Source organism: Equus asinus, chromosome 24 (assembly GCF_041296235.1).
Source record: "Equus asinus isolate D_3611 breed Donkey chromosome 24, EquAss-T2T_v2, whole genome shotgun sequence".
Classification (NCBI taxonomy): Eukaryota; Metazoa; Chordata; class Mammalia; order Perissodactyla; family Equidae; genus Equus; species Equus asinus.
In genome coordinates, this window is record NC_091813.1 from 17517720 (window position 1) to 17532174 (window position 14455).

Sequence of the window (14455 nt, forward strand, 5' to 3'; positions counted from 1 at the left end):
TCAGAATCCATACAGTAAAAGGAAACCCTTGCTCATCTATGTCTATAGGGACAGAAAGTGTCTGGAAGGTGGAGACCATGGTTGTGCCTTTTCTATACTTCAGTAGAATACTATTCTTATTTTCTGTCTCCTTTATGAAAGCACTGTGATGTTGAAAACTGTCCAGGACTGACTAAATTCCAGGCAATTTTAAAAAGCTCATTAAACTAAATTTAAAAATGTAAAAAATACAAAGCTTAAGTATGCAACTTTGGTGTGTATGCAGGGACACATATAATCTCTATAATCAAAGTATTTAAAACTTCTGGATTGAATTTTAAAAAGTAAAGCATAAAATACAAAAGGAAAAGAATATTTCCTTATTCATAATAGAATCTACATCTTACAAAGTCTACTTCAAATATACGCCTATTGCATTTCCACACTGTTTTCATCGGATCGGAAGACTTGGGCTTACTCGGAATGGAGGTTGTGAATTTCTTTATTTCTTCTCTGTCGAGGTCAGAGAAGGACATGGGCACAAGGCAGGAAGACAGGAAAAAGGGAAGCAGAGAGATTCACCTATGTGGTAGGAAGAATTCCAGTCCGTTAACAGTGGATTCACCAAATAATGATGTTGTACACCTTAAACTTACACAATGGTATATGTCAGTTACATCTTAATAAAGCTGAAAAAAATAAACTGGTGGATTCACAAGCTAAATTAAAAGTTTTTCACAGTTGAAGACTTGCCTATATCTAGTTCTTACACCTTTCCCTTTCTTTGACACCAAATTTCACAAAAGGACTCGACTATTCCCACTGTAATGATAAGATGTAAGCATCCACACAGGTCTCTGCTACTTGCTCCTGAAACATTTTCTTCACATCTTTTTGTGAATTCATCCATGAGAAGAACATGGCAGTACAATTCTAAAAAGGCTTTGCAGACATAAAAATTCATTTGTCTCTAATCTTTAACTTTCTATAAATATCCAGCAAAAGCTCAGCTAAAAACCTATCCTCCCTTAGGAAGCCAGCTCTTGATTCACTAACAAATCAAATTCAGAGCCCTGGTGGGTGATTGCTCCCCTGCAGCTAGCAAAATGTATTAAATTACCACTACCATTATCTAATGAAGCACCTCCACTGGCGACTGTAAGTAGCAGAGCCCCTTTCGTGAGTGCCACGTTACGAAATAGAAACGCCCGCCTTGAGAAATGACAACTACTCTGAGCCAAAATAAAAGACCCCTTATGAGTAGTGTTCACAAGGAGAAAAAAGCATGAAAATTTCCCACAAGATAATTTTCAATATCATCCAAGTAACAGAACAAGTTTATTAAAAAAACAGAGAAGAAATGATGTAGCATGTCAATGAAAGACTCCAGTGGGATATATACCCATTTCCTTCATTTTCACATAATAAAATTTAAAACTTTGATGAACTTACATTTTATTTAGAGAAGAAGCAGTTCTCAGAATATGACCATTTACTTTCCAAAGAATGACAGTATGTGAATTCTTTGTTGCAGGAATTGACTGTTTCTTCTTTCTTCCTAAACCCCGTGTTAAGATGGTTGAGGTGAAGAAGATAGAAAGAAGATGGAATACTCTCACAACTGAGAGTAGGATGAGGCAGAATGCTGTCTTCCTCTCTAGAATCCCAGGAATAAGACAAGAAAGCCAACAGTTAGACTGATGTCAGAGGTGCTGTGGGAGGGGTTCTAGTGGGGCAGGAGGCAGAAGTCCATGATAAAGATAATCCAGGAATACAAGCAGAAAGAATATTTTGGTTAGTAGAGGATTCACCAGTTTAATAAACACAATCTATGTTCAGACATAGTAGACGTAGGGGGGCATTAAATAAGTAACCAAATGGTGCCATTAATCCCTCCCTAATCCTTGGTGGCAGCTACTGCAACTTAATCTCTATGCTCTCTGCCTATCAAACCCTAAATGCTTCTTCAAAACTCTACTAAATTCACCAATCCATGCAACTGGTGCCAGTCATTCAGACTGATTTGCATGGTGAAATTTATTTGACATCATAGGTGTAGCAGTCAAGAGACCTAGCTTTGGTGTCAGACAGATCTAAATTAGAATTTAGTCTCCATAATGTACTAGCTCTCTGGTTTTGGGCAAGTTACTTAACCTCGATTTGCTGTCTCAAATATGGGGATAACAGTATCCACTTCATAGACCGTGATCAGGATTCGATAAGGTAATTTCAGAAAAGAGCCCAACACATACTAACTCAGAAGAAATTATGACTATCATCTCTTTAAAATAAACTTTCTTCTGGCAAGCAAAATATTATTCGTATTACATACACTATTCTTCAGGAACTCATCAGTCTTTAGTCAGACAGATGTTGATACATCAACTGTTTTAGAAGTGGAGCTAAACAGAGGAATTATTAGAATTTGTCTTACAGGGTTTCTATATTTCTGTGCTTTTTAGGTCAATTCAGTGGTCCAATCCAATGCCTAGTCTGTAGTGTGTTAGTAAACATAAATCTCATTAGCTAAATCAACAGACACTTGTAGGGGAGAATGACCATTCCCTCGCCCATTCAATCATTCATCTAACATATGCATCAAGCCCTTCCTATGTAGCTTACACTGTTTGTGTGCTAAGGATACAAAGTCCATGACCCCTGGAGCACAGGGAACTCCCTGTCCTGTGTGGGGATTTGCTTTGTCAAAGCACATAATTATCATTAGAGCTTTATTTAGAAGGCAGACTTTCAAAAAACTTCACAGGTAAATTCTTTTATGGAGTATTATTTACTTCATGGAATATTATGTGATATTTTTAACATGTAATGATATGAGATAATATTAGAAATGTACTATTAAGGAAAACAAGTAATAAAAATATTGTATATATATATACAGATATACTGGTTAATACCATTATGAAGAAGGATACTTTTCATCTATCCATGTGCCAATTGAGAGAGAGGGAGAGAGAAATACACTAAAATATTGCCATTTTATGAGGCTACTGAAACTTTTATTCCAATCCTGGACAGAAGCAGTGTAAATATAAGGGAAAATTATAGTCCCTTTTTATGTATGATTATAGAGGCACATATTTTTAAGAAGTGCTGGCTATTTGAAACGATCAGATTGTAATATGATAATACATCATAATCAAGTATGTTTATCCCAAGAATGCAAGGATGATTGAATATCAGAAAATATGCCAGTGTAATTGGACATGGATAAAAGGAGCAAACTCTTGTTTACTTGAAGAGATGCAGAAAATCTTCTGATATAAATCAACATATGGTATAAGAGGGAAAAAATCAAATTATAGGAAATTTCCTTAATCTGGTCAATTTCTAATCAAAAACCAAAGGCAAACATTTTACTTAAAAAGGGCATTTAGGTACAGTCCCTTGTTAATATAAAGAACAAGACAAGGGTAGGGGAGCAGAATTTGTCATGCCAAAATATACCTCTTTGGCATAAGATTATTTTAGGCTAATTTTTATTTAGAAACAGCAGACATAGGAAAAGCTCTAAAAACTTATTAGAAGTTACCCTTTTGCAAGAGATAGTTACCTGTATAAGAGAAATCTCCATTTGTAAGAGTGCCTCCCTAGCTGTACCAAGAAGGGCATGATCTTACCCCTAGAAACTCTTCCCGGTGCAGAAAGTAATGACTTAAATCTTCATAACAAACTCACCCTTATTTACTGTGCTTTTCCTGGTAACCTCCCATAACTAACTCACCACTCCCAACATCTTCTTTTGTCTTTAGCTAAAGACGGTATTTAAAGTGAGGGCTTCCACCATTTTGGAGAGTTAGTCAGTTTTCCTGGATTTCTCTCATGTACACATTATTAAACTTTTGTTTGTTTTTCTTCAGTGAATCCGCCTCACATAAATTTAATTCTTAGATCAGCCAGAAGAATTTAGAGGGGCAGAAGAGAAATGTTTTCTCCCCAACATAAGGATGACTGTTATAACTGTTTTTGCTTAACAGAGTACTGAAGTCTTGGAAAAATATTATAGGAAAAGATGAATAAGATGTATAAGCTTTGGGGGCCGGCCCCATGGCCAAGTGGTTAAGTTTGTGCAATCTGCTTCAATGGCCTGGGGTTCGCCAGTTTGGATCTTGGGCGCAGACCTACACATGGCTCATCAAGCCACTTTGTGGTCGCATCCCACATAGAAGAAGTAGAATGACTTACAACTAGGATCTACAACCATGTATTGGGGCTTTGGGGAGAAAAAAAAAAAGAGGAAGATTGACAACAGATGTTGGCTCAAGGTCAATCTTCCTCACCAAAACAAGTATACCTTAAAAAGACAAAAAGGCCTTAATTTAAGAAAAAAGTATAAATTTAGAAAATGAAGATATAAATTATTATTATTTAAAGGTGATAAAAATAATTTACCTTGGAAAGTCAACATCATTAACCACATATCAGAATTAAGTTTGGCATATTTCCTGGAACAGTATCAACATATAAAAATAAATATTGTTTCTGTACATGGGCAATAATAAACTAAAAAGTATATCCAAGATCAAGATACAATTTTTAGCAGCAGTAAAATAATAATAATAATAAAGTACTTAAGAATTAACAAAGTGACAAGAGGTTTTCACAGATAGGTGTATGGTTCAAAACTGCTTTGGCTTGAACTAGAAGGCCTGACTTTGGCCCATCAAATATACATTGTACATATGCTTCAACCACTAAAGTAAAAAATGCAATCTCTTAAGATAAGAATGCCCACTTCCCCTCCTACGTCCTATTGATAATGTCCTATGGTAACTCTGTATTAGTCCCTTTCCCAACATCAGTGTCATGTGGACCTGATAATTTGCAACTGAATACCTCTTTGAAATGATGAATATGTATCCTGGGCATGTTTAATGTATGTTTTTTGTTCTAAAGAGTTATAAGACTGTACTAAAAACCATGCTTCTCCTGAAGGCTTTTTTCTTTTGTGAAAACTGCCTTCCTGGGTTATAATCCTTACTTGGGCTCAAGTAAAGCTCACCTTATCTCTCTTATCTCTATAGAATGGTTATTGGTTATTATGTGTTGACAAAAGACTATAACAAAAATATGGAAAGTAATCTAAAATTCTATTTAATAATATGAAAGAGCTTCCAAATTAATGGAGATAAAGTCTGTGCTTTTTTATAGGAACATTTCAAATGTCACAAGATTATTACAGGAAGTCCTAACCATCAATCCAGCTGGGTTCTTTTGGAGAAATGTAGTTGTCAGGGAGGAATATTTTCTTCCTACCCTTCTAGGTTCTTCTGGCTGGTCTAGGAATTAAACCTACATGAGAAAGATGAACAGTAGAAAATCAAGCGAAAGTTTAATAACACATGTACTTGGCAGAGACTCAAGAAAACTGAGTAACTTGCCAAAATAACTGAAGACTTCACCTTACATACCATTTTCAGCTAAAGACAAAAGAGGATGTTGGGGGTGTGGAGAGTCAGTTAAGGGAGGGAACCAGGAAAGGCACAGTAAATAAGGGTAAGATTGTTATGCAGATTTAATACCTTCTACCTTGGTAAGAATTTCTAGAGGTAAAGCCATTCCCCTCTTCTTGATAGAGCTAAGGAGACACCCTTGGAAATGGGGATTTCCCTTACACGTGTAAATGTGTCTTACAAAGGGTAACTTTGACTTGGATTTTAGAGTTCCTCCCATGTCTGCTGCTGTTTCTTAAGAAATAACTAGCCTAAAATAATCCTTATGCCAAAGAGACATACATTGGGGTGGCAAATTCTCCTCCCCTACATAGTGAATATATTCTTTCATTTACATGGATATATAATGGCAAATATTTAATGATTTAATCATATAAAGTTAATAACTTCTTCAGTGAAGGACACTATGAGCAGAGTTAATAGACTGGGGCATCCTGCGAATAAACAACCATAGTGTATAAAACTGACAAAGAAACAATATCTAAAATATACTTGAAGTTTTAAATTCCTGCAAATCAATCAGAAAGAGAAACAAAATTCCATAATACATCAACATAGAATATAAATTTACATGAGAGGTAGTCCAAATGTCCAACTAGTATATGAAGAGATGCTCAAATTCATTAATGATTATAAATATAAAACTAAGATAATGAGTTATCTATTTACACTCATGTATTTGCAAAAATTAGAATGCTAGGTTTTGTCATTTATTTGTAGAGATGTGATGATATAGGATCTCCCTCATTCCTGTTGTTACTCTTGAGAATATTCTAATAGTTACTCACATTAAGTTACATATGTTCTAGGGCCCAGTAATCCAACTGATAAAAAAATGTTTCAGTCATATCCATAAGAGGATTTATTTAAGAACATATATTGCAGGAGTCTTTGTATAAACTCCAAGCTGGAGGTAATAGAGGTCATGGGTAAAATGTAGAGCAGGAAAGTCATGAATCCTATGCAGCTCTTAAAAGCAACGGATTTGATATGTGCAATACAACATGGAGGTGTATATATACTTTTAAAAAATACAGTGCTTAGAGAAAAAAGGAAGAAACATTTTAAACGTGTGTTTTATATTATATATTTTTTTACAATGACATTATAAAGAAAAAAAAATATGTCAAAGGTTCCTAAGAGTGTTACCTATGGATGAGGGGAGGAGAATGGGACTAGGGAAATGATGATTCTGTACCATGAGCTAAAGAGCGTTATTAGCTGAACCCTCTGTATCCAACAGTCAAAAAGAAAGTAAAATAAATAATACTCTATTAAAAGTAAACAAATAAATGCAATCTACAATGGAAGAAAACAATAACTTTAGTAAAATATAATAAATTAGGTGATAGATAAAATAGAAAGTTCCACAGAAGCCTAGATACATGAGACAATATATGAGGGAGCCAACATAAAGGTTTCCGAGAATATAAACTATTAATTGAGTGTGGAGGTTTGAGTAGGAGTTCACTAGGATGAAATGTGGAGGGAGAACATTCAGGATGAAGGAAAAGAATATTCAAAGGCTCCAAAAAGTGAAAGAATGCTATATTTTTAATTAGCTGGGATGAAATAGCACATCTGTTACTTTTTCAATACATAACGTTTTTCTCAGAATATGATACAATGAAATTAATTTGATTGAGTTATTTTTCATTTATCTTAACAAATTTTGGCCAATATTTTACAAAATACATAAGTTCGCATGTATTTAGTTTAATTCCAACATTCAATTCTGAAGTCATTATTCTTTGTAACATAGGAACCAAATTACCAGTCCACTAATTTTTCACAATGAAAGCTTTCTTCCACACCTCATGATGCTGTCTTGAATAGCAGTTGCTTTCAGAGATTTGAAAAATATCATCACCTGTGAATCACCATTTTCTACTTCATCCATTCACTTAGAAAAAGTCAAACCACAAAGATTAGATCAGATACATAAGGAGGCCTTGCATTTGCTTCCCTGGCATGTGAATGTTCCTAAGACTTCCCAGCATGCTTGTTTCTGCATTTTTACTTTGTTCCCTCACCCTTTATACTTCCATACCCCCACTCCTTGTACCTGTTCTGACTCTCAAATCTCTACATCCATCCAGACCTCTTCTCTGAGCCTCACATCCCTGTTCTTCTCCTGTATTGTCACCCATCAAAAGCCTGAGCATTTCAAATTCGACATGGTTATAACTGCACAGATCATGTATGAACTCTAAACCTTGCCTAACTGTGTTCTCTAATGCAGAAAACTGTGGTCATCGAAGCTAGAGACCCTGGAGTCATCTTTTATTCCTTTTCTCTCAGACTTATTGAATCAATGAACACATCCTGCTTACTTCAGCTGTTATTTCTTGATTCAGTTCCTTTCTCTCTGCCTTTGTTACCACTCCCTCTAGATTAAACCCTCATTACCTACTACTGGGAGAGGAAGAGTTTGCTAACTGCTCACCCTGCTTTTCGCTGTTCACCTCAGCCCTGTCTTCAGTGAGTCTTCAGAATAAGCTCTCTGAAAAACAATCTGACCTTATTAGCCCCATGCTTAAATCCCTTCAGCTGAGCTTTAGCTCTTAAGGAATGCCGCCCAAGACCCCTACCAAATCATTCACGTCTTTCACCTTCAGAATAATATAGTTGCTAAAAGCACTATCTTTAGACTTTTATGTTGCATAGCCCTATTAGTAAATGTTTTAAACACACCCTCATCAACACATATTTATAATTACATACATATTACAAAATATTCACCAAAATATGAGATTAAAATGAACATAAATAGTAGTTCCAATATTTTTCTGATGCTGGTCTCATAGATCATATTGTGTTCTCTTGAGGAGTTTGTGGACCCACTTTGATGACCACTGGACTAAATAGTGTTGTTGATAAAGTCAAGGTCACAGCTTTGACAGCTCTTTCTGTTAGCTAATACCTTTTTATATGCAGTAACAGACTCTACCTTTCATCTAAGTCAGGCATGTTAAAAATGTGCAGTTGAATCAGAGTGTCCTGGGATTTGGAAGGGCTTTAACGGTCTAACCATATTACCTTCAAGAACTAGTATGGAAAAGCTTATGGAAGGATCAGTGTAAATTTATCTCTACAGCCGCAAACCAGATAATGCATAGTGCCTCAGAAATGCATGCATCCTCTTCATATATGAGTCATTACCCTGTGGCTCAAAACTAACTTTGAGCCTTTATCTCTTCCTTCAAAAACCCTCTTCTCCAGCTAGCTATTTCACTTACTATTTTTCAAATAGATCGAAAGCTTTTTCCTGGCTTCAAGCTTTCCCTTGAACCAATTCCCCTGCCTGGAAATCTCCCATCTCTATTTTCTAGCTAGATGAGCACTAACATTATTATAATTCTTATTCTTCTGTCATTACTTCACTCAATCCTCTTCCTTTCATGCAGTCCTCTCTTCTGAGTTTCAGTATTGTCTGTCCAGTTCTCTATTAGACAATGTCACCTCGTCCTAGCTCAGGCTGCCATAACAAAACATGATAGACTAGGTAGCTTAACAACAGAAATTTATTTTGTCACAGTTCTAGAGGCTGGAAGTCCAAAATCAGGTGCCAGCATGATTGAGTCTGGTGAAGACCCTCTTCCTGGCTTAGACACTTACCTTCTCACTGTGTCCTCACACAGTAGAGAGAGAGAGAGAAAGTTCTCTGGAGTCTCTTCTTATAAGGGCACCAATCCCAAGTTGGGAGTTAGGACTTCAACATATGAATTTTGAGGGAACACAATTCAGTTCATAGAACTCCACTCCTGACTCCCCCACATTCATGTCTTTTTAATGCACAAAATACATTCATCCTATCTCAACAGCCCCAAGAGTTTTAACTTTCCCAACATCAACTCTAAAGTTTAAAGTTCAAAGTCTCCTCTAAATATCATCTAAATCAGATACGAGTGAGACTCAAGGTACAATTTATCCTGAGGCAAAAGTCCTCTCCAGCTATGAACTTGTAAAACCAGATAAATTATGTGATTCCAAAAAGCAACGGTGGGACCAACATAGGACAGACGTTCCCTTTGCAAAGAGAGAAATCAGAAGGAAGAAGGGGTGACAGGTCCCAAGCAAGTTTAAAATCTAGCAAGGCAAATTCCACTAAATCTTTCTGTTCAAGAATAGTCCTCTTTGGCTCAATGTCCTGGCTTCCAGGCCCAGTGGGATGGCAGACTTACCCCCAAGTCTCTGCCTGGCAGGCTTGATCTCACTGCTCTGTAGAGCCACTCCTCCTCTAAGGATTTGGTGGAGGTCATTCAGTGTGTTGAAACCACAGCAGTGGTCATCATGGTCTCTAATTCATCTTCAAGATTATTTTTCCCTCTACTTGAGAAATAGTACATATTTACAGGTGAATAGTTCTATCATCCTGTACTGTCAAATCCAAATCTCTCAGCCTTCCTTCATTTTGTCCAGTCTATGCCCCTTTCAGCTTAAACAAGCAGTGTTTCTGTTCATATATCCTATAAACTCTTTGTCAAGTGATAGTCCAGTCTTGATGATCTTTTCAGAATATGCTTTCTCATTATTTACAGTATGAACAGGCTGAGAAATTTCCAAATCTTCAAGTCCTAGTTTCTTTCTGCTTAAAATTTCTTTTTCAATCCATCTCTCTCCTTGCATTTTACTATAAGCAGTCAGGAGGATACAAGTTATTCCTTCAACACTTTGCTTAGACATCTCCTTGATTAAATATCGTTTCATCGTGCACAAGTTCTACCTCCCACAAGACACTAGAACACAGTTCAGCCAAACTTTTGCCATTTTACATCAAAGATCACTTTTCTTCCAGTTTCCAATAACATGTTCATTTTCATCTGAGACCTCACCAGAATGTCCATATTTCTAGCATGTACCTCAAAACTCTTCCAGTCTCTACCTATTACCCACTTCCAAAGCCACTTCCACATGTGTAGGTATTTGTTACAGCAGCATCCCACTTCTTGGTACCAAAATTGTATTTATCAATGTTTACCAGAGAAACAGCACCAACTATACACACACACACACACACATACACACACACACACACACGGAGAGAGAGAGAAAGCGATTTATTTTAAGAAATTGGCTCACATGATTATGGAGGCTGAGAAGTCCCAAGATTTGCAGTTGACAAGCTGGAGACCCAAGAGAGCCAATATGTAGTTCCACTACAAGTCGGAAGGCTGGGAAAGACCAATGCCTCAGCTCCAGCAATCAAGTCGAAGGAGTTTCCATTTATTCAGACTTTTTGATCAATTCATGTCTTCAACTGATTGAATGAAGCTCACCTATATTAGGGAGAGCAATCTGCTTTATTCAGTCTACCAATTTGAGCGTTAATCTCATCTCTAAACCCTCTCATAGAAACAACTAGAATAATGTTTCACCAAATGTCTGGGCACTCCGTGGCCCAGTCAAGTTGACACATAAAAGTAATCATCACATACTTGATTCCCCAAGTGGCTGGTGACTGGACACAGTTTGCACAGATTAAAAGGTCACAGTTTCTATTGACTGCTGAGAAAATCCACAACATGAGGCTCACGAGTCCTTCACAATCCACTGTGGATTATAGTAATATCGTTCATTCAGCCTTATGGTGCTGGAAACTTGTTCAAATTCTAACCTTTCTCATCTATTGTCATTCTCAACCTCATTCCTCAGAAGCTCTCCTTTGGCTTTTCCCTTCTCTCTTTTCCTTTGGCAGGCCTAGAACTCGTATCTGGTTAGGTCCAAGTTGGTCCTTCCTTGATGAAACTTCTGCCTGTGAAGCACTGGTTATCACACAGTGGTATCAGCCTGTGTAGGTACACTGTGCATGGCCTTGCCTGCCCACCTGCAAGAAAGGTTGAAGAGTATTGGATTGTTAGAAGATTTGGCCATTTTATTTATCTGTAACTTTTTCTTTCTAGCATTATAGAGATCGTCATATATTTATACATTTTCCCATCAACTATATTAAAGTGTTGTGGTCTATAAAATGCCACGTAGAGATACATTGATTTTATATCTCAATTGTTTTTTTACTATCTGCATTATTTGTCACCCTTCCCACAACAAGTATAATTCAGTCTTTTAATATCTGGAAAGCCCCTTCCAGAGGAACACCTCAGTTAGATCATTATTTCCAAGATCTCATTCTCAGTTATGAACAACCAGAAATTCTGTTTTATCAAAGACTGAGAATTAATCAGTCTCTCTGGGACAGATTCAAGCTAAGCAAGCTCAAGGGACTGATGTCTAAAAGTGAAATTACAATTTATTTATTTATAATACAAAAAAACTCTTCCAAGTAGACTAAACATCTGCATTTAATGGTTAGCAAATTCTCTCTCTCTGGGAAAACTACATGGGTGGTCAAATTAAAATCTGAAGATTGCCTGATGCATGTAATCTCAGAACACCAGGAAACAGACATTCTAGCAGTGTACTTGGCAAAGATAATTCAAAGCTTTCTCTCCTGCTCTGGTGATATATCATCTTTGGAGGGTAAATACTCACATTTTTGAGGGAGAATGCTCTTTCTCATGAACAATAACATAGCAAAAGGATCAAATAGCCTCTCAGAAACATGTTTTGTTTTCTTACATTCTGCATTTCTTCTTTTGCTCCCACATTTTTTTAAGGTTAATATAATAAGTTAGACTATACAGAGAAAGACGAACTCTATATGACTCCACTCATAGGTGGAAATTAGTATATTGAGAAGGAGATCTGATCGGTGGTTACCAGGGAAAAGGGGGGGTGGGGGGAGGGTACAGAGGGGGAAGTGGTGTACCCACAACATGACTAACAAAAATGTACAACTGAAATTTCACAAGCTTGTAATCCATCATAACATTAATAAAAAAAAAAATAAGTTAGACTATAATATTTCTTAATTAATTGAATAAGACCTCATTTTCTGGTAACTTCTTCATCTCTAAAGTTGAAATATCACTAGAAATAGGATGGGATGTTTTAAATGATAATAGTGAAAGTCACAGTAAAACAAAAATCTCTGAATCACCTTTTGTTGTCCAGGTGGGATTATATATAATTTAGTTTGTTTTTGTTTACGTACAAAACCTACTTCAGTTAACTAGACAGCTTGGGTTTATGTTCTCTAGTAACACATTATTCTTGATTAACTCTTAAAGGAAAGCAATTATACTTTAAAAACCAAAATTGGGAATACTAAGTTTGATATTCTCTTAAAATTTTGGTTGCTTATATGACAGTCTCACTCAAAAGAACAGACAACCATCTTCGTAAACAAGGCTGGCCCATTCCTGCAGATAGGCCTAGTGCTTCCCATTGAACACTGCTGTTCCTCTGCCTCAGGATATAAAGCATGAGGGATTAAGCCCCCAAATTTCTACAGACATAGTGTATGGAAGTATTGATTTGATTTTGGAATATTTTTATAAAAAATATGTATTGTCTATAATGGCAGTTCAATAAAATGTTAAATATTACCCATAAAATAACCAGGCTTAAGAAATAGAGTTTCACTGTGAGTATTCCTGAAAACCACCTGTCATGAAATGCGTTCCTATATTATATCCGGTGTTCTAGAATAACCCCTCGAATAGCAGCGGAGCACTGTCTGACATAGCGCCGGAAGATGAGAGGATGGCCAAAAAGATTGGGTAGGGTTTCACCTTGCTGTACACAGGGTTGCCGGGAGTCGGAATCGACACCACGGCACTAACAACAAATTCTAGACTAGTTTAATTTTGGAAAACAGCTGCCAAAAATGATAATGTAAGTGATTTAATAAGGTTGATCTGGAGCTATTTTTTATGAAGTTAGAAAATAGACCAAATTATATATTGAACTGACTCCCATGCTTCACAACCAGAGTAAATAATAATAAGCTATTTCTATTTTTCTGAGGGGTGGGAGGGAAAAGATCAGAGAGTTGAGATATGGGAAGGTTAGAGGGTGAAGAGGAAACAACCCAAATTATTTATGAGTTTCAGATTTTTAAGATCCTATTAAAAGGAAGGGGCTCCAGAGCAGAATTCTGTTTAGAGAACATAGAATGATTATCTACTCTAAGGCTTTTTGTCAAAGCTTGACTTTGAATGCACTTAGAAAGAATCTAACACAAAGAGGTAACAAAGACAAACTAATTGACTGGAGTGAAGCTTCCATGTAAGAACAGTTCTTACATTATCACAATGGCAAAGAAACATACGCAGAGGATTTACTTAATTTGATTAATTTTATTTAATTGCACTAAATAAAGTAGAATTCTCGGGACAAAATACAAAAGGGTTCCTAGACTAAAATACACATGGTATTCGTCCTTCAATTATTGCCTCTTATGTAAACAGAAATTCACTTATAATAGACATTTCCACCATCTTGAACATAAGGAAAGGGATGTACAACTATTAGTAATAGAAAATTAATTTTTATTCTGACACAAAGCAAGTAAATTTTTGAACAAATAAAAAAACTGAATATTGATTGAATTAAACACTATTTTTTAGCCACCTTGCTATATTCACATAGCTTACTCTGGCCCTCGAGAGTGGGGTCACATTCACTAAACATAGAAAGAATAAAGTTAAAGCTTGCTAAAAATCCGTTAATAGGAAATTACAGGAGAACTCCTCTCTTAAGGCATCTGAGATGGAGTTTCACAAGCTTTCATGCAACAGAGTGTCATGAACAGAATCCTTAAATTGTTTCCTAGTCTTTAAATTATAGCTCACATGTTTATTGTCTTAATTGAAATTGGCTTTTTTAAAAGAATTTACCACTCCTCTCCACCCTCCCTCTCCCCTGTCCCCACCAGTAATGTCTAGGAAATTCCTTTGTCACAGCATCATATGTGCTGTGGGTGATCCCTTCGGCCCTTCTTCTCTGCCTTCATGCCTTGCCCTCACAGTGCTGTTACTGCTGCTCTCTCTGCTATAGTGCCTCTATTAATGAAGACTCCTGATGTCCCACTCCTGCTTCCTTCTGAGCCCCCCTGAGGCTGAGTCTCATATTGCTATCTCTGATGGGGCTGCTCAAGGAAT

At 36.5% G+C, this 14455-nt stretch overlaps 1 long non-coding RNA gene across 2 annotated transcripts in view; it reads right to left on the bottom strand.

The window, feature by feature from the left end:
• Nucleotides 1-1477: 1477 nt before the first annotated feature.
• The window catches only part of LOC139041812 (uncharacterized), an 81111-nt gene continuing 68133 nt past the window's right edge, over nt 1478-14455 (bottom strand). For both annotated transcript variants that reach the window (XR_011497777.1, XR_011497776.1), the window contains exons 2-3: nt 10533-11277; nt 1478-1636 (exon numbers count right to left, since the gene is read on the bottom strand). This is a non-coding gene — a long non-coding RNA (uncharacterized lncRNA). The remainder of the gene's footprint in view (nt 1637-10532; nt 11278-14455) is intronic.